Below are 18,202 nucleotides of genomic sequence, written 5' to 3' on the forward strand. Positions count from 1 at the left end.
CCCTCAGCGCTGGACCCACAGGTGTTCATGACACTGCCGAGCCTGTGCCTCTGACTGTCCACTTTTGGGGGCTGGGAGACACCACTGCAGGCTTGGCAAGGGGAAGAGGACCCAGCCTGCGCTTCATCTGTGCCGCAGAGACACCGTGAAGATGCACTAAAACAGTCTGTTCTCCCATCTTTTCCCGGACCCTTTGCCGTGAGACACAATATTTTGGAGGGGCAGCTGAAATCTTGCTGGTGTTAATTTAGTTTCGGTCTGCTCACTGTTAACTTTGGGCTTGCTGTGCTTTTTGTGGCTCCTTTTCCTTAAAGAAAGCTTATTTTCTCTTAAAACAGGGCGAGAAGCAGCTTGGCACCACAGACACTTTAAAGATGTTTGAACATTTGCAAGGGGAAGCAAACACATTTTTTAAATATTATGAAAAGCACCTTGAACAACAACTTCTCAGCAAGAGCCCTCCTAAGGCTCCATCCTTTGCTGAAGGAGCCCGTCACTCAGCCCGGGGGCATCTGAGGCTCCCTGCATCCCTCCACACTTTTGTGCTGCATCTCAAAATCCTGCTCCTGGCATGCCAACAGGGCAGTGACTCCGGGCACCAAGTAGGAGATGAGCTTTGCTGAATAACAGTGTTATTAAAAATGACAAGGGGCAACCCAAGGCAGCGCCTTGCTGCAGCCATACTCACCTGACAGCCCTCAGGAGTGGCTTGTAAAAATAAAGAGGAAAGTAAGTTCACAATGTACTTCAGCACTGTCAAGTGAGCAGGGGTTCCTGAGCCGCTCCTGGGTCTCACTGATGTTTTCAGGTATTGTTTCACCACACCCTTCTCACATGAAATTGGGATAAGGTTTGTCTTTTTCTTTCCCCAAATGAGGTTTTCCTATTGAAACCTTGATTTTCTGGTCAATATAAAACTTGAGAGGTGGTTTTATTTTCAAGGAATTGTGAGAAAAGTCAGGGGTGGCTATGCACAAAAAATTTACATGTCTGATAACATCCACAGGGTTAATCTGTTTTTTTATGAAAAGCCATGTTCTGGCTAGAAGCCTTTCTTTTCTAATATTTTGACTCTCCCCACATGCCTGTCAGTCTTTGACTGTCGTCTTCTTGTCCCTGCTGACACAGTGCCACGTTCCTGGTGTTTTCCCACTGATTTTTCTTGGTAGAACCACATCCCTGTCAGTCGGCCAGCTGCAGGCACACAAATCACAGCCTCCAGGCGCGGGAGGACCGATGGCCAGCAGAGACCATTAGATCATCTCGCCTGACCTCTCACTGGTGCAGGGCCGAGTCCGGCATCCAATTACTCCTCTACCAAGCTCAGTAACCCCTGCTTGGTTAAGTGTATGGTGCAGAAATGTCTGGGTCTAAATATATCAAAGGCAAGGAAATGCACTGCTCTCCTGAGTAGTTTAATCTTTATTAACACTCACTTTTTAAAAGGTCTGTTTGATTCCCAGTTTGAATTTGTCTGGCTTCAGCTTCCAGGCGTGGGCTCACGCGATGCCTTTCTCCTCTAGATTAAACAGCCCTTTAATACCTGCTTTTCTCTCCCCATGAAGGTACCTCACACAGCACAATTAAGTCACCTCTTGATCTTCTTTTTAATAAGCTAAACAGGCTGAGCTCCTCCGGTTTCGCACTGTAAGACATTTTCCCCAGCACCTCCCAAGGATCAAGTCTCTAATACCACCTGATCCCATGCGGGGGGATGCGTGGTGAAGCAGCCCTGTGCAGCTGAAGAAATTAAGCAGCTCGCTGGGAGACTTTCCCCGCCACCCACTCCTCCTGCCAGCCCGTATTTTTGGGGAGGCTGCTTAGGGGTGTCCGATGAAGTGTCACACCTCTCTGGGCACCTCTGTGCCCCACATTCCCCCAGTCGCTGAGCGACGGGGAGGCAGTACCACAGCTGTCCACACTTACACATATGAGATGCCAGATGAGAAACAAAATGTAGGGATATTTCCTAGTGCGGGGGACTTGGGTGCGCCCAGAGCCACCACAGCTAGGGTGGGAGAGGAACCATGGTGACACACTGAGCCATCCCTGTCAACTTTAGCCATCCCTAAAATTCACAACTTCCTGTGGTTTTTAAGTGGCATCAGTCCCATCACTCACCCCTTCTCTGGGAGGGGGTTCAGGACACGCAGGTCCCACATGGCAAGCGTCAGTGCCCCCCACCCAGGGCACCCGCTGCTTTTACCAACCGAAACAAGCAACTGGACAAGGCCCTTCCTCATTCAGCGTTTACCTGGAGGAACAATAAATCTCAGCATTGGCCAAAAAATGATAGTCAAATGATTGCACATGCAATGCTGCACACACATTATTGGCAAGAGTCATCACTTTTGATCTGTTTTTTAATGCGTTTCCTTCTGAACTGGAGCCTGGGTGCCCCAGCCAATGCGTGCAGGGATAGGCATATTTTGAACTATGTGGTTTTTACAGCCAGCCAGCCCACAAGCTGGATTTTAGCCACAGGCTTCAGCAATACCTTTTCACACACCATTATAACGGTTTAGCCAGGAGAGTACGCAGAGCCCCTTGCACTCTCCGCCGGGTATTTGTCCTGCCTGCGAATCAATTACAGCAGAGACACCACGTGCATTAGGATTGCTGCTTGGCGTGTATTTCAGCCGTGATATATGTTGCTCTGCTGCACAACAAACAACTTAGATAAACCTCCAGGAGGTCGTGTCTGTCAGCGAGGTTTTTATTAGGTGAGCCATGCCCATTCTCACAACGGTAAGGGCTACCTGGCAGAAAATTGTAAGCCATTTCCCTCGGAGGGGGCGAGCCCTAAATGAGTTTCCCAGTCTCACTTTGGGAACACGCTCGGATATTAAAGGGACCAGAGAGTATCATTACTGCCAGGTGATAAAAACAACCACTATTTGGGAAGACTGATGGCCTTCGTAAAAACTCCCAACAGAAGCTTCATTCTGCACAGTGGATAATAACAGCCGTCTTGGGCTGAAATCCCAAAGCAGCTGCATTTTCCAAGGCTACAAAAATGACTTCAGGATTCCTGGCGCCACGTTGCTCAAGCATCACTTTTTGGCAGTCACAAAGCCCAAGATCGGTTAATAGTCTTCAATGATCACAGCTTAAAGATGTCGTCTGCTCTCTCCCCACTTGCAGCTCTGCTTTCTGGAGTGCCTCCCTGGCTCAGCAAGAAAGGGTCAGGTGTCAGCAAGAGCAGAGGCTACTTTGGGCAGGAAAGGCAGCAAGCAAAGCTCCTCCTTTTATCTTCCCACTTCTGATGGCAAGAGGAAGGCTTAAGCCTCACTCTCTGTCACTAAAACAACTGCCAGCTTGCGTTATGACATCATGAAGACATCATTGCATCACACTGCAGGCATGACCTTGCCTGACAGCTCCTTGTGCTCAGGGAGCAAGCTGCACTCTCCAGCCCATTTTCGCCCCATCTGGCAATCGCAGCACCCTGAAAGCACTGGGACTGGCCCCAGGGTGAGGCATGGGCTGGGACATCCTCATTTACCTGCTGTTTCTTGGCCACAGCTGCATGGAGCAGGTACCTTTCCCAGCTGACAAATGGCTACCCTGCTCAGGAGTCACTGGGATCTTTCCAGGGTTTTGCCAGTCCCTGGGCCAGGGCTCCACACCAAGCACAGATCTTCTACTAGCTCACCTGGGAACCAGTCAGATCCCCACTCATTTACTGACCACCCTAAAAAATAGTTATTTTCTGTGCCCATTTCCTGCACCCCTCCCCATTCCCGTGTCACGCACCCACTGGTGACCTTGTGAGAGCCCAGAGGGACGGTGGGGCAGCGTGGGGATATGGCAAGGCTGTGATGTGCCATCACCCCACCCTTGGGGCTGTCCACTGCGGCGGACCCAGCAGCCCAGAGCAGAGTCTGACTCCTGGGGCTGCCTCTCCCCAGTCTCTCTGCCCCAGAGACTGCCACTGCTTGTGGCCCCCCCTCGCCAGCACAGGGGCTTCGGGTGTGTGAGGGCAGGGGTGCTGGCCAGCCCCTTGCACACCCGGTGCTGGGGGTGAGGGCTGTGCATGGCAGCCACAGGCCGGCTCCTGCACCAGAGCTGCCCACGCAGGGGACTGGCTTCAGCTCGCTTTCACAGCAAGGTGCCCCGCTGCCAGTGTCACTCGCATTCAGCCCTGACACCTATTCATGCAACTCAAGTGCTTTTTTCTACACAGGTTTTCTTGGCTGTTTTCTCTAGATGAAGATTTTCTGAAGGCCGCTGGTTCCCTTTGTAACCTTTCAAGAGTCCTCTCTGTATGAAGTTCTCTTCACATCATCTCCAACAGATGCAGGTAATAAAGTCACAGCAGATTTACGACTTTGAGAATCTCATTATATCTATCTATCCATCAGGTAAAGGAGCCGTTTTTTAAAAAGGCAGGAGATGGATTTTGCTGTTATTTATTGTTTAAGAAGGGGAAGAAAAAGAAAACCTCTTCAATCCTTCCCAGCCTCAATTGTGTAAAAACATCTCTGAACTCACCAAGCACCATGCTGGCTCATGCCAACATCAGGACACGGCACCATGGCTCCTTGGAGAGGCGAGAGCACCCAGCTCCACATCTGTGCACCTCTGCCGAAGCACCTCAGCTGACACCAATTTCAGGCCCAGCCATAGAGTGGCTGTGGATGACAATCACTCCAGGAGGGCTGTGCTCTTAGACAGCCATTAGAGCCAAGTTAGGATGGCTCCTGAAGGACTATGTCAGCTCACTGATGCTGCCTGCCCATGAAGGTGAACATACTCAGCAAGCAGCGGGGTTGGACAGGATGCTCCCCAAGTGGTGCTCGTGCCCTTGAGGGTATCCAAAGCCATGCTGCCATGCCCAGAAAGCACAGGTTTTGGCTGTGGAGCCCAAATGCAACCTTCATCCTACCTCCATCCATCCCAGCATAGACCCCACACCACAGCCCACTCACCCTGGCAATGGTTTGCCATGAAAGACAAAGGCTACAAGTGAAGGATTAGGCAGGAGAAAAAGAGCCAGGGGTGACTGACAGCCTTCAGAAGCATCACGTGTCAGGAAAGAGGTGACAATCCCCTGCCCTACCCCAAGGAGCATCAGTACTACCGCCCTGGTGAGCCCTCACACCAAGCAGTCACTCTCGAGCTCTCCATGGGAGCAGCACAGTCAGCTCCTCGCCCGTTCCCATGCTCTCCACTGCTGCTTTCCCAGCAGCTGGGCCAGCTCTCCTCCAGAGAGCTCCCATATGCCCATGCCTGCAGGGATGAGATGGGGGGTTTTACACCAGGAAGGGCTGACACTGGTGGCACTCAGAGACAGAAGCTTCTGGGTGGTGTCAGAGAGGGTTAAACAAGCACATTAGCAGGATCCAGCCTGGCGGATCATGGTAACGGGTCATGTGTTTGCCATGTCCTTCGACCACATCAGTCAGGGACTTGTAACTGCTGAAGTCCCCGCTTGGGAAATACATTTTCCAGGCATGGTTCCAGCCAAAAGGTGGCTCTGCAGGCCTATTGTCAGCATGATTTTGCAGCTTGTTTGCAAATGGTCAGAGAGCTGTCTAGCATCTCTCCCAGCCTAGCTCATTCCCAAATCACCCAGCAGCCCCTGCTCTGCTCTGCCTTGGAGCAGGAGCAGCCCTTGGGCTCATCCTGCAGGAGAAGGGCCCAGAGCTGTGCTGAGTTATGTTGTCTGGGGCAGGTCAGAGACTGGGACTGAGAGGGGGGACTGGGACATGACAGACACCCAGCACAAAATCCTGGCTTCTGCAACATCAACTTTGGTCACCAGGTTACAGCCACAATTTCAGCTCGAAAATGCTGGTGTCTGGGGCCTTCAGTCACTCCCTGATCTGTTTTGCGGATATGGAGCTTCTTTCTCTGCAAACATAACAAATCAGTTTTGATCTTTCCCGTCAGCCTCTTTTGCAAACACACATCCCGTGCGACATCTCTGCTCATACATCAAAACACTTGGCGAAACAAAGCAGAAACCTGTTCTCCCTGTCAACTAAAAAATTAATTAGGACAGAACCCTGATTCTGAACAAATAAAAACCCCACCTCCCTCCAGCTCTTTAAGCAAAAATCTCTATGCAAGGATTAACTGCTGGTGAGCAGTCACAGCCATTTCATTTGAAAGGTGACTGGTCTGTAGCTGAAATGTCAGACTTTACTTTGCAAACACTTCCTGTTTTTTACAAAAGATCAGGTAAAAAACACACCCTCAGCCATTACTGTTACAAATCATCACTGTTGTCTGAAGCAAAATGCTGCGTCCCATCTGAAAATGTTTGTTCATGATAGTAATTATTTTGTCTCATGCTGATCTAATTTGTGAGCCGTGGTGAGGCATGGCCTGTTTGCAAAGAGTTTAATAAGTCACTGTAAGTGTTGCACTAAATTAAGGCCCTGATCGGATGGGACCCCCACCATCCCCAGCACCCCTGGCCTTGGTTTGCTGGACCCTGCACTGGGCTGGGAGTGAAGCCCTGCTTTTGCATCAGCCCAACCCTACAGCCCAGTGCACCTGCCGACTTTTGGGCTGCGTGCATGTACAGCAGCTGAGGGGCTGCCCCTTTGCAGGGGCTTTTACCCCTGCAAACATCTTGTTAACAACAGCAGCTCAGGGAAGCAGCATTTCCATGAGCTGTGCCGGAGGAGGAGGGATGGGCTTTGGAAGGGAGCAGCTGGTGGGCGCCTGGCCGAAAGGCAGGTGAACAGCAGTGGTGTTGGTGCTCCACAAAAGCAATTGGTTTGTCCAAACCCAAGTGCATCACAGCCCAGGTGCTCCCACGCCACCATGCCAGCAAAGGGCCCGATGCCAGGGTGTGGGGCTCCATGATGTCCCTTTAGTTCTGGTGGGATGGGGCAGCAGTGGCATCGATGGAGCATCTCACCAGCTTCGAACTGGAAGAAGACAGAGTGCTCTGGCTCCACTGCAGGCTGACCACCATCAGCACACCAGTTCTTGCCTCCTCCCACAGCACAGCATAAAATACCGCTGATTGAGGACTTTTGGTGCAATTTACAGACAGATTTCAGTGCAAGAGTCAGCAAAAATCTCTTCTGCTTGAAAAAAAAGCCAGTCAGGAGCAGAGACAAAGTCTGATTTAGAAGTGGGGGAAACCAATCCACAGAGAAAAGAGACAACAGCTTTGGCCAACATGCCATGGTCTCCATTAAATAAAACAACCTGTCATTTGCATTCACTTAGCAAGTGACTAGACCTGAACTTGGCTGCACACTTGATGGTCCACCATTACTTTCCAGGGAGGAGGCTGAAATATTCTTATTCCTATTCATTAGGCCAAAGTAATTCTCTTAATGCCACCGAACGAGCCATGGACAAGATCCTGCACATAATGTCATTGGCAGTGTTGCTAAATGAAATCCCTCTGCAAGCAGCCAGGGGAATCAATACTCACGGTAATTTGTCCTTCCAAGTTTTCCTCCCACGCCACCTTATTTGTGGCGCCAGTCTGCACCAGCTCCATCTACCTCAGCCGTGCACAGGGCAAGGAGGGTCCTGGGTCCAGGTAGGTGCCCTAGTGCAGTGCTCTACCTCTGCTGCCCTCCTCCATTTGGGAGCTGTCTCCTGGCCCCATGGGCAGCACCTCTGTACAGCCCGGCATGTTGCTGCGGGTCGGACAGGCTTTGCTGCAGGACCGATTAAGAGCTCAAAGAGAGGGATGAGATGATCTCCCACTCTCCGTGGAGTATGAAGGGCTGATTTTATAACACGTAGCAAAAAAGAATCATGGCTTTTTCCAGTAATTGGAAATACAGCAAAGCCTTCATTAAATTATTAGCCAGAAATTCAGCTTCTGTTAGGCGAGGCTGCCACACCACGGCAAACACGTCAGGCCATCGGCTAGCACAGGGCCCAGGGACAACCCAGCCCTCGCACATTAGCTGGAGTAAATCTTTATTGCTTCCTGAGCCCTTGCTTTGGACCACATTAAACATCAATATCACAGCACTCAATGTCGCCCAATATTATATCAAATCATTAGCGGGGGCTTAATGATTACAAAAAGAGGAGGTCTCAGCTGACAATTCACTCATTTCCTACATGAAAGCACTATTATTACCGCAGCAGCAAAAGGTTTGGACTCGGCTGCACCGTTTGCATCACCACGACCTTTAGGTTTGTTACAGCAGTGGGGTGAAGGGAGGAGGTGACCCCATCTGTCCGCAGCCAGAAGAAGGGACATGTCCAGAGGCCAGGCAGACTCCAGACAAATCTCCATCCCTCCCAGCCAGCGCAGGAGCCAGCTCAGTGGCAGGATTGAGCCGCCAAAACCAAGAGCTGCGTTTATGATCTTCCCCCTGGGATCAGCCCTGAAACAGGGTCCCAGTTGCAGCCGCCGCCATCCCACGATGCAGCGAGCCAGGCACCCTGCAGACCCGGGGAGGTCTGCGCGGCAGGGGGGAGGCGGGTCCCTTTAGTGGTCTAGCCTGTCATAAAAAAATATATATTACCAAGTTCAAATCCTTGTGTTTCTTTTCTGCTGGCATAATAACTTTGAAATGTATTATTGCTGAGAGACTCGCCTCTCTCTGCCAACAACTCCCCAGAGAGAAGCACTAGCAGAAGAAAAGAACTTTTTACAGCTTCTTCATAAAAGAAGTCAGCAATCCACTGGACCTAATCAGCTTTTCCTAGAGATGACGGGGACAGAGCCTCAGCTGCAGTAAACTGGTGTAACCTCATTGGTATGTCATTAAAGTGGTTTTTTTTACACTAGTGGACAATTTGGCCCGCTAATTCAGGAGCAATGAACAGGAGACGACTCCAGATGTGCTCTGTACCTTTGCTGTTCTCTTCCACTGAGGCAAAAAATTTGTGTTGCTTCCTCCTCTGCCAGCTGTGCTAGGAAAGGGTGGAGGACTGATATTGCAGCCTTGGAAGAACTAATAGAAAAAGAGAAGCATTTAAGTAAAACCCACTCACTAACACTATAGATCTCCTTAACGGGTTGGCCAGGCAATGTATCAGCACAGCTGGATGGTGTGCATAAAGAGAACCCACAGCTGATTTAGGATAACAGCATAAATCAGGTGGCTTTTAGGCTGCTCTTTTCACTCAGCCACAGAACACCAGTGCCAGAAATTTCAGCAAGAGCCACATGAGCGGCTGGTCTTTCCACTGCCAGGAGCTATACTGTCTGCAGGAGAAGACTTCCATTTCAGAAAGCACCTCACAGCCTCTGAGCTAATTTTCCCTGCTCCCAGAGATAAAGGCAGCCACAGATGTGGTTACAACTTTGATTATTTTTTTTAAAATCATTTGAGAAAGCATCTTGCCAGAGAACAGTTGGAAATGATAGTCCTAAGCAGAGACAGCTCAGCTGGCAGTCTTCAAAATAAGGCCATTGTATTAAGCGCTTAAACTGGAAAAGTTAATGGTTTGGCAACGAGGCAGTAGATCAAAACCTGATGCTGTCCTGGGGTTTTGCAAGTAGACAAGAACCAAGGGTGGGCATGATGGGGCTGAGCTGGCCCAGCATGCTGCTCAGCTCTGCAGTACAAGGGCTGACCCGGGCAGGGTGCCCCTGCTGCAGGCAGCTCTGACCCTGGCCAGCGGCACCCCCATGTCACTTTGCCTTGCTGCACCCGGGTTGCCTTCGCCTGGGGACACCAGCACCTCTCTCAGCCAGCAGCATGTTCAGACGCGGAGTAGGAGAGCATCCTGGTTGGCGGGTCAGGGATCTTGAACCATGCTGCAAAAACTGGATCCCAACACCGTTGTTTCTGGGGTGCATGCTGGCTGCAGTGGTGGCGAGTGGCTGCAGGCATCCAAGGAACCAAGCGGTGTGGGGCAGTGGTCTGGGGCAGACCACGGGGGACTACTTCTTCCCTTCCTTCAATTCCTAACGGAGAAATAGAGAGGCAAGTGCAATCAATTTGGTATGTATCTATTTACTGTGATTAGATACAAAAGACTTACAACAGATCTCCTCCCCCACCTTTGGCAGCCAGCCTACATGTTGGCAAGCAAAAGATGTTATCTTAAGGATACACTGCAATACCCTGAGTCATGCTGGAATTCTGAATCCACCAGGAAGCCTGCTGAAGTCAAGGACCTAGTGCAGGGATGCTGCCTTCTGATGTATTGCTCATAGTGACATTCCCCGCTACGAATCCTCCACGTGGCCAGCACTGAGGAGGCTGACAGACAGCAATACTTCACCTGCCTGTTGCAAAGGGTGGGAGATACGAGAGCCCAGACCCGGCCCCGGCACTGAGATGACAAGAGCAGCACTCCACCAAAGCTCTGTCCCAGCCAACTGGGCTTTAATTGGCATCTCCAACTAAATGTAACCTTCCTATGCAAGGCCTGTGAGGCCAAGCGAGGTTGCTGTGGTGGCTGCCTCAGGGTGCCAGGCTGCAGGGAGACAGCGTGAGCCAGGGTAAGTGACAGAGGAGTGAAGGCAGCGGAGCTAAACTGATTTACATCAGCTGAGGAACTACCGCATGGTTGGGCAACAGAGCATAACGATTCAAGGGAGGAATAGCAAATTCAAAGCCCAGTATTAACACAACGCTCAGTCGAGCAACTCAAGGACTCTGAGGAGAAGAAATTCAAACCATGCAGCAGCCTTAAATTAGTAGGATTTGGCAGCCAAGAGCTTTAGGTTCATGCCCCCATCAGGCAGATTTGGACTTGGCCAACAGAAACCTGAACATTTCTTGGGGGCAAGAGAGGACTGCTTCTCCCACACTGTAAAGTTTTCTGTAAAAGCAGGTATTGGTTCCCACTATTTCAGTGACAGTCACTTTTCAGGGTAGCCAGAGCTCAGCAGAAATAAAGCCGTACAGCCTCTGCAGATGATGCTGTACACCTCAGCAGTCCTCGGCAAACAGCAGAGCCCAGACCACAAAACATGCTTTCAACACATTGGGCAGCAGCGGAGTCTTCAGCCATCCCTGGACAGAAAATGAGTGTGGGGAAAATGCTACACCACCGAAATCCATTTGAGGGAAAAGAGGGGCTCAAGGGACACCCTGCTGTCTGCAATAGCACAGCAGTCCTGGCTGTACACCAGGACCATGTTCTGGGGTGAGGTGGACACAAAGTGTATCATGTCATGGTCATCTACACACTACCTAATGGATTTAGCAGGTTTGTGGCAGCTGTTAGCTATTTCAAGGAGATGTATAGATCTTAAGGCCAAAGGATCGGATAAAATCATTTAATATGAACTCCTGCAAGACACAGGCCACAGAATCACAAGTCCACAATTTCTGTCTAACCACAGGCATGTCTTTTAGAAAGATCTTCAATCTGGATTTAACGATATTGAAAGGTGGAAACTCTACCATCTCCAAGTACATTAGTAGATAACCTTAAGCATTAACAAGGGAGAAGTCCCTCTTTTTGCCTCTCTTCACCTTTCAGGCATTGTATGTTGTTATGCCTTTGTCCTCTAAATTAAACAGCCCTCTGCTCCCTTAAGTCTCTTTCCTAAATAAGTACTTAGAAATGATGATCCGGTCAGATGATCTGGTCACCTCTTAACCTTTCCTTTGTTATACTAAATTAGTTTAAACTTCCTTCATGGCTGCCTCCAGGGAAAGTTTTCCAGCCTCTGAACCTTCTTTCCTCAGGCAGCGCCTCCAGCCACACTGGCCCACCAGAGGAGATGGCTGATTGAGCAGGAAGTCAAGGCTGATTAAGCAAATCACTCTGGAAGGTAATGAAACAGCTTCTGGTCACACCACTGGTGTCCAGAGGCCTCTACAAAACCTCCTTTTCCCAGCCTGGACATACCAACACCCAATTGTTGGTCCCTCCACCAGTGTCCTGTCAACAGCAGGGCTTCCCGGCCCTCTGCCCCTGCTGCTGCCATTACACCAGCCCCGTCGCCCTGGCTTTCCAAGAACCAAGAGAACCACACAACCGAGTCTGCAAAGAAAGTAATTAACAGAGATAAATGACCTCTTCGATGACTTTCTTGTGGTCCCATCAAAACTCTGGAGTTCTTTTGTTTACTTGCTGTGTGACAGCTGCTTGATGGATCTCTGTGAAGTAAATTAATAAATAGGCAGCACCCATGGCAAGAAATAATTGGGAGGACTTAATGTCACTGATTAAATTATCCATTCAAAAAACACGAGTTCTAGCAAAGCTTTTCTCTGTTCTCCTGCATCCACACATCAGGAGCTCAGCGCCTGCCAGGCCACCTCTCTGTGCGCCTTCACATCTCTCCCTAAAACCCATCGGTGCCACAGCGCTTCAAAGACCCGTGGCAGCGGCTGACAGCGAGGATGACATTTTTCACGCTAACCTTCACCACCGCGTCATCTCCCTCTGCTGCCCCAACCCCCGTTTTCTGCCCACTCCTTGGCGGCCACCACCCAACCGCCCGCTTCCACCCGCGGCTCCTCAGAGCAGGGACTACCGGGCTTCGGCTGAGGAGTTCGGGTCGCAGCCCGACCTTCGCAGGCGCCCGCCCGCCCTGGCTGGGCCCGGACGCGGGGTCAGTCCGGCCACCGCCCCCCCCCCCAGGCTCCGGTGCCAGCCACCGGCGGCCGCCCGGGTGCCAGCGGGCCGTGCGGAGGGAGCGCCAGCCCGGCACCCCGGGCCCAAGGCTGCCCAGCGGGCGAGGGGCGGGTGTCGCCCGCAGCCTCCTCTCCCCCGTGGCTCTGCTCTGCGGGCCGTAGCCCGGCCGGGCCGCCGGGGAGACGCTGCGGAGGGAAGGCCGGACCGGGCCGTCCCGGGCGGCGGCGGGCGGAGCGCGGGGCCCGCCGGCCGCTGCGTGAGCCCCGAGCGCCACCTAGCGGGGCCGTGCCGGGGCCTGCGCCGCGCCGGGCGGCTCCGCCGCGGCCCAGCAGGTGCCGATGGGACACGGCTGCTGCCGTCCTGCTGCCGCTGCTCCCGCCGCCCCAGGACCTGCCACCCCGCATCCAGATCTCCCTGGCACCACTGGAAACCAGGAGCCAGAAATTGGCTGCCCACAGGGCCTGTATTTGCGAGAATGAGACCAGACCCAGGCAGAGAGTTTGGGGTTTAATCTCTAAAATGACCCCATAAATAAAGGCATGAGAGCCCGTGCTGTCAAGAAGGGAGCAGCAGGAGACCTCCCAAGAAGGGAGGTTTGTTTGAGCTGGCAACAGACTGTCCCCACATGCTCGGCCATAGAAGGAATATCCTCCAGAAGAGCATCCACAAACACCACGCTACCCTCGGGGCACAGACGCACAATGCCCAGTGCACTCCACCCGCCCTCGCAGGTCAGCCCCCTCATCAGGGGCTGGTGTGGTAAAGCATGAGGAGACCAACCCGAGTGGCTCCTGTGCCTTGGGCAGAGCGAACAAATCCCAGGGCCAAGGAATCCATCAGGGTGAGGAACACATGCATCTTCCCTCCTTCCTAAACCCCAGTGCTTCATGACATAAAGCCAGCACTGATGCCAGCTGCAATCTTTGTAAACCGCTCTTTGCCTATCTTCTCTCCAGCTCCTACCTTTCTTTCAAAGATTCCTCATTAAAACACAGATGGAAACATTCACAGGTTCGTCTCATGAGTTCATAAGTTACTTACAATCTGCAGGCTGTGCAAGTATAGTTCCCTAAACTTCTTCAGACTTTATTTTCTCTGTAAACTTGGAGAAGGGATGCAGACAGATTCAAGGCCCAGGTGATGTTTTCAGACACTGTTCTGTTCTGAAAATTGCAAGGTTTGAGCTTTGCACCTTGTTCCCCACGGAGAATTAACATGTCCCTCCCGCCAGTGACGGAAGGTTAGGTAGTTACTTCTGGCATTACTCCTTGCCCAAGAGCTACAGCATTTGATGTTCCTATGGGGTCCTGGATGCACATTATGCATGGGGTGAGAGGAGCTGCTGCTCAAACCTAGTGCCCAGGTGGTGGTCCAAGACCAAATTCCAGGTGGCCGATGAGGGAGGTGGGTCAGCTCTCCTTCTGATTGGGTCTCCTTCCCCCACCATCTATCAGAGCTTCAAGAAAACAAGGTTCCAACCCAGAACATCACAAGATTTGCCTTAAGAAGTTAGAGAAAGCAACAAAAGTTGGGTTTACTAACCCTGTTTTTTTGAGTCTATGGGGCAGGAGTTTCATTTTTTCTCTGCAGCACAGAGATCAGCCACTTTTCTCCTTTCTAAAAGAGAACAGAGTTTCTCACTGAGACTTCAGGGAAAGCCCAGGTGCTGCAAGGACTGGCAGCAGAGGGGACCTGCTTCCTGCAGGATGGAGAAGAGATGCAACCAGCCCTGTGTTTCTCCAATTTTGTGTTGACATTTTTATTCTGTGTTGCTCCTTATCAGCTCAGGGCCAGCCTGGCCCACAGGCAGCTGATGACATTTCCAGTCATCGGCATTTTTCCAGTTGAGCTGAGATTAAGCCAGAGTCTTCTCATAAGGACTTGTATATTAGACGACTGAAAGAGCGCTAACAGCCTCATCAGTGACCTAGGCTTTCCCGCAGCCTCACAATGCTCCTGCCATCAGAGCGGTGTGTTTCAGAGCTGGTGCCACACGCTGTGCCTGCACCTGGAAAGGATCCAGGGAGGGCTGACGGCCGAGCTAGCAGGGCGCTGCGCTGGCATACAGACCTCAGGCACTGCGAAGACCTTGGCTGGCTGCTTCCACCTTGTGAATCAGCTGAATCCAGACATCATCCACCTCCTCCATGCACCTTTGTGCCAGGAAAGACAACAGCAAGTGTATATCAGGGTCTGCAAGAGCTTCACCAACAGTGCTCCTGCCTGTGCCCTGGCTGCCCGCCTGCCATATCAGTGTTGGCTCTGACCTTCTTTAATGGAGGCTGCATCGTGGATCCCTCCACCTACATATCTCTCTTGGCCTCAGGCTCAACTCCATGCCAGCTAAGCCACTGCAATATCTTGCCTTGCTTTTAAGGGAGCCTGACCCCAATTACCCTTATCTGCATGGTCTGGGGCTGAATGTAAATGTACATTGCATCTCCCCATGAATTTCATTGAGCATCTGATTCCCAAACTGCCTTTGATGCTCCAGGGCAGGAGTCCCATGCAGAGGATGCCAAATAGTCTTAGTCAGTTTTTCTGCACCTGAAAACATCACCACTTCAAAGTCTTTTAGCTCTGATTTTCCACAGATGTATCAGGAACTTGACACAAACACACCCAGCCCACAGCCCTGTGAGATATCGAGGCTTGGGCATCCAAAAGAGTACGGAGAAATGTATTTCTTCATGTACTGGACCTTGATTTTACCTGGTTTGGGCATTGCAGTATGGAGGAAAGAGCAAGATGGTTAAGAAATGACAGTCTGTTTTACAGATCTGCACACACACACCCCCACATGCCTACCCACTTCACACCAAGAATCCCCCTGTGAATGCCCCCACATTGGCATGCGGTCAGGGGAGGCTGTGGCTTGCCCAGGTACATGCCCACAGATTCACAGCTAACAAAATAGGTGTTGGTACTTAGGAAGGCAGAAAAAATGGCCTGTGTGTCTTGGCAGGTGTCTATAATAACAAATAATAGTAATAATAATAATAACAATTACAACAGTAGTAAGAAACAGTAATAAAAGACCTTGCATGCTGCTGGCTGGACTGAAGTGCCGGTGCAGAGCAGCCCATCAGCTCTCCCTGCTCCGATGGTAGAAGTGCCACAACATCAAACAGTTCCTTATCTGAAGAGAGCCAACGAGCGTGGGCTGCTCCCCCTGGTCTCCTCACCCCCAACAAAATCTTCTGACAGCAGCGAACAAATCACTCACGTTGTAGGCGTTCACCAGAAATCAAAGCCCTGCAAGTTATTATTGCCCTGACGCTCTTCCCAAGAGGAGGCTAATGCTGAGCTCTTTATCCCTTCTGTGTTCCTGCTTTCCCTGACACGCTTTGATTTTTTTTGCATCTGCAGGTAATTCTGCTCCATTTGATCACAGCTCGCTCACCTGTCTAATGATTTCACATGGTCTGTCTGTCCTGCAGGGCATCTGCCTCCACGGCAGCTCGCTCTGCCTGTCCCACCTGTGCACTCAGCCCAGTGTTTTCTCAGCAATTCAGCTTCAGAAATGCATTCGCTCTTATCCAGCACAAGGGCATGTGGGTCTTCTTCCCAAGCAGCCAAGGCTGTGCTAGGCTCAGCAAGGGCCAGGTAGCTAAATCTCACCTTCTGGCCCTGGTGCAGGATCTCAACAGGCCGAGGGTACCCTGATGCAGGGTCCTAGGTTAGTCTTGGGTCCTCAGCAACAATCAGATGTGCTGAAGGGAACTGCAGAGAGCCGTTCCCAAAGCTGCTGGAGATGAGGGGAAGGGCAGAAGCTGCTTTTTTGGCAGGGATCACCAACATCATGTGTACAATGCTGGATGTGCAGAGGAGCTGTCTCCACTGAGCTGTGCACAGCCACAGCCACATCAGCGTGCCTGCATGCCAACATAAGCAGGACTGTGGAGCAAATTCCAACTGTTTACATGCTTAAGATATAGAGATGCATGAGGCACAGGCCTCAGATACCAAAATACCTGATTGTACTTGCAAATGAAGCAGCTCAGTATTTAAGCGCATGTAATTTGCAGGTGTCATTAATTTTCCCCACAGTTTGGTGTCTGGTTTTAACTGCAGGCAAAAGAGTTGTCAACATAAAAGCACACCTGTGAGTTTGAGGCTGCCTTAAAAGCAGCGACAAAACAGCTACAAAACCTGGGACCAAACTAAGGCAAGCTGGGGAAGGCTGCAGAAGAGCCACACCAGCAGAACATAGCAGCTGGTGCCGCTTGCGAAGCTGGGCAGACAGTTGCTGTCTCCCTAAAATGACCATGAGACCCGCTTACCTGGCAGCCCATTAATGCTGAAGCTACCGCTGGTTAGTCCATCTTCTCTTCTGAAGGAGAGCCCAGGTGATGAATACCCAACAGGAGCTTTTTCATCACAAAAGAGATAAAAACCGATCAGCTAACAGTACACTCACCTAGTAAAGCTTCTTCCCCATCAGACTGTCATGGGAAACTGCCAAAAGATGTTCAGAGTCGAAGATGAGACAAGGAGAAGCTTAGAGAGGTTCATTACACCTGAAAATGAGATACATGTTCAGAGCAGTGGTTAGGAAGGGAGTAATGTCAACCCGTGTCTGCAGGTCTCCAGCAAATAAACGCATCTTACCCAGTGTCACCAGTGAAAGGCTGGTTAAAGAAGGGGAAAGTTTGCCATAAAACTTATAATTCGTGGTGGGGTATGGTGAAAGGGAAGACACCAGAGCCTCTTATTTCCCAAGAGAGGCTGGGGGGACCCATGGACTGCCGTTCTCCAGCTTGTCACCTAGAGCTGATGGAAACTGGAAACAGGTAGAATCACTCTGCTTGCAAATGGGCTTTCTGCAGCAGACAGATGACTGACTGGGTCAGGACATCCCCTAAGAGAGGTGGGGCGTTTTGCAGTCATGATGCTCATGCAGATGAAGTGAAGTAGTTTTGAAGAAAAAATGGGCTTGCTAAGGTCTAGGATTCAAATGTAAGATTCACATTAAGTATAAATAGTCCCTCCTGTTGGTATGGTGTTTTCTTCTTATGAACTGGTCTAGATTTCTATCTGTGCTGCCCCCTCCCTCACATACCACGAGAACTCCTCACAGTCACATGCTTTCTCTTCAAGATATCCCTGAGAGGTAGGAAGGTGCTATTAGCAGCTTACAGCATCAAGAAGCATGTTCAGGAGCACAGGACATTTCTAGTTTAGCCATGAGATAAACTAGAAACCAGGGATGTCAGCATGAATCCACCCTCCCTGGACCCGAGTCTCCTAAGACAACATCAGAGGACGCCTCAAAGCACTGGGAAAGGACCAGCAAAAAGTTGTGGAAGTTACTGAGCAAACCAGCACAGCAAGGGCCATGCCATCTCCCCCAGCTGCTTCTAGGGAAGGGTCTTGGGGACCACGAGGTGTGGGAAAGGGGAAGCCCATCTTCTTGCATGCACAAGCAATAGCGTGGAGGAGGAAGGAGCTACATTCAGACCATCGAAGTTTGGACTCGTCTGTATTTGGTCGTAAGTGAAAGCTCTCATGACAGCTCTCTGCAAGATAATCTGTGGTTTTTCCTCCAGATAGGTTAAGTGGCTCTTGGCTTAGAAAGTGCTGAGGAGTGCTCCCTGTAGTTTATCTTTGTTAATGCTTTCTTTAAGATCCTGTTCCAGACAATGCAAGTGATGGCTCTTTTTATAAAACTTGGCCATAAAAGTTACATTAGCACAGGAATGGGTGATACAAGTTCACC

The sequence above is a fragment of the Strix aluco genome, chromosome 6 (genome assembly GCF_031877795.1).
Source record: "Strix aluco isolate bStrAlu1 chromosome 6, bStrAlu1.hap1, whole genome shotgun sequence".
In the NCBI taxonomy this organism is placed as follows: Eukaryota; Metazoa; Chordata; class Aves; order Strigiformes; family Strigidae; genus Strix; species Strix aluco.